This window comes from Triticum urartu, chromosome 4 (genome assembly GCF_003073215.2).
Source record: "Triticum urartu cultivar G1812 chromosome 4, Tu2.1, whole genome shotgun sequence".
Taxonomy (NCBI): domain Eukaryota; kingdom Viridiplantae; phylum Streptophyta; class Magnoliopsida; order Poales; family Poaceae; genus Triticum; species Triticum urartu.
In genome coordinates, this window is record NC_053025.1 from 471,661,417 (window position 1) to 471,664,074 (window position 2,658).

The window sequence follows — 2,658 nt, forward strand, 5'->3', positions numbered from 1 at the left end:
CCTTACATGGTTTAGAAGAGATGAAGGATATTCTTTTGGTCTTGATCTGTAATCTAGTTGTTATGTTCACGTGCGCACACAATGATAAAATAGCCTGTTTGTTTTATATCTGTTTGCCCATGATATGAATGATGTCATACTATGTTCATCCTACTTTAAACCATGTCTCTTTATCCTTAGATGTCAACGAATGTGAGGAAATAGACAATATAGTAGGCATGCTACATGGACATATGTTCTGAAAGTGATTTTATTATGTAGTTGGCACTACAATACATGCTAATGTATTACAGTAGTTCACCAAAATAAGTTATGTACAAACGTTTAACCTACTTTGTTTGTTTTTGTCTCATTAGTAACTTATCTGGTACACTAATCTACAAGTTCAAACTTTCAGGAAGCTATGGAACAAATGATTGAACAGCCACAACCACCTGAAGGTGACGAGGCTACTACAGGCACAATGTCACCTCTTGCTGCAGTGCGTCAGTATCTCTCCACTAACAGTGCAAAAAGCACCTTCCTGCATAATTCAGGGTTGGTTGTCAAGGTAACCTCGTCCAAATCGCCTACTGAACAAAATCTTCCTGCTAGACAGAGTGATATATCTGTGCTCCAGACACAAGTCCAATCCCTAATGGACATTGTTTCGGAAACAAGAATAGTGGTTGAGAAATGTCGTCAAGATATGAATGGTTTTGAAACCAGACTATCAGACATTCGATCGTTGTTCAAGAGCAATGGCGGAAAAAAGGTGGAGATCGTGCTGCTCCATCAGATTCTACAGCCTGAAACATTAGCACTCATGTCAAATGATCTGTGCTTCTATACATCTGATGGTGCTTTTATCTGGAAGGACTGTAAACTTTATGCCAACAGGCCTTTTGTTGTATGGTTGGAATTTATTTTGTTGTGATACAACATTTATGATGCTGCCTTAGGCTGCAGTAATTACGACGCTATTTTTGTATAGTGTAGGTTTATCTTAGTAATGTATTCGGCCGCAAGCTTCGTAGGAGCCCAACATGCCAACATTCGTCGGTCCCATTCCAATTGGGCTGAAAATGATTACGGGCCGAAATTGGCATGTAGCCCACTAAAAATATCTGGGCCTAAATCAGCATAAGCTTTCATGTTTTTCTAGTAGGCTTGTGCCCATAGTGGGCCTTTAACAGGCCTAAACATAATTTGGGCCCTCAGTAAAAATAGGCCGTTTACAGGTGTAAATATCTCGAGCCCATAAAAAACATGGGCCTTTAATAGACCGAAAGTGAGATTGGGCCCTGATTGTGCCAAATAATCCACTGGATTTAGCAGGCCAAAATGGTGGCCCATTTACGATGCGGATCTTTGACAGGCCAAAATTCGGACAGGCATAAATGTGTCGACCTAATACACGGGCCTTTAACAGGCCGGAACTTCGGTCGGACTAGATTATCGTCATTTTTATATGGGCCGTTAATGGGCCTGATATGATGTTGGGCCACATATGGCCCATGGTTTACGTCCGGCGTTAACAGGCCGAAAATGACAACAGGCTGAAAGTGGCCCAAAGCTATAGAGGGCCTCTAACGGGGCGAATGTCAGACATGGCCGAATATGACCCAAATCCTTCACAGTCGTTTATGGGCCGAAAGTTTTGATGGCCTGTAAATGGGCCCAAATGAAGTCGGACCTTTAACAGGCCGGAAATACATCGGGCCGTAATTCGGCCCAATTACTTAGCGGACTGTTAACGGGCCAGAAGTGACCATGGGCCACGTTGATGACAAGTTTAGGACAGGCCGTTGATGGGCTGATTGGACAGAGAATGTTGGGCCTTTAGCTGGGCCGGCCCATTATGGTCTGCGGAATCTTGTGGGCCTTTAGTTGGGCCGGTCCATTGTGGTCTGCAAAATCTTGTGGGCCTTTAGCTGGGCCGGCCCATTATGGTCTGCAAAATCGTGTGGGCCTTTAGCTGGGCCGGCCCATTATGGTCCGCTAAATTTTGTGGGCCTTTAGCTGGGCCGGCCCATTATGGTCTGCTAAATCTTATGGGCCTTGGTTGGGCCGGCCCATTTAAACTTTGTGGGCCACTTTTGGGCCGGTCCACATGTCAACATATCATAGGCCCATCTCGACCATTGGATGAGTGACACCTGTGCCAACGTGGAGCTGACGCATGGATCCATCAGCCAATGAGAATTTTACACATGGAAATCGGCATTGGTCGTGGCTGTTAACGGGTTATCGGATCCAAAATCCGACCTGATAGCTTAACGGCGTTCCGTTATGGTGGATGCCACGTGTCAGTCACCCTTGACGAAAGCACTTCTGTGACGCGCGATTTATCGTCATGGAATTGGACACTTCCATGATGATAATTTTGGCAATGTCATGGAACACTTCTACGACAGCACAGGTGTGACTATGTTGATTCTTTCATAAATTTGTCATGGATGTACATGCATGACAGAAAACGTGACCTACTGTGACAAACACGTATCATCACGGAAGTGTATTTTTTTGTAGTGCTAGAGGAGTAATCACTGTCACTGGTAATCGGCAGAAGGCGAAGAGTGCTTCCAAAAGGGCTCAAAAATTGCCGATGCACAAATGGCAGTAGTAGAACTGCAAGAATATCAGAAAAATGCAGATCCGAGTGATTTGCTGCGAGCC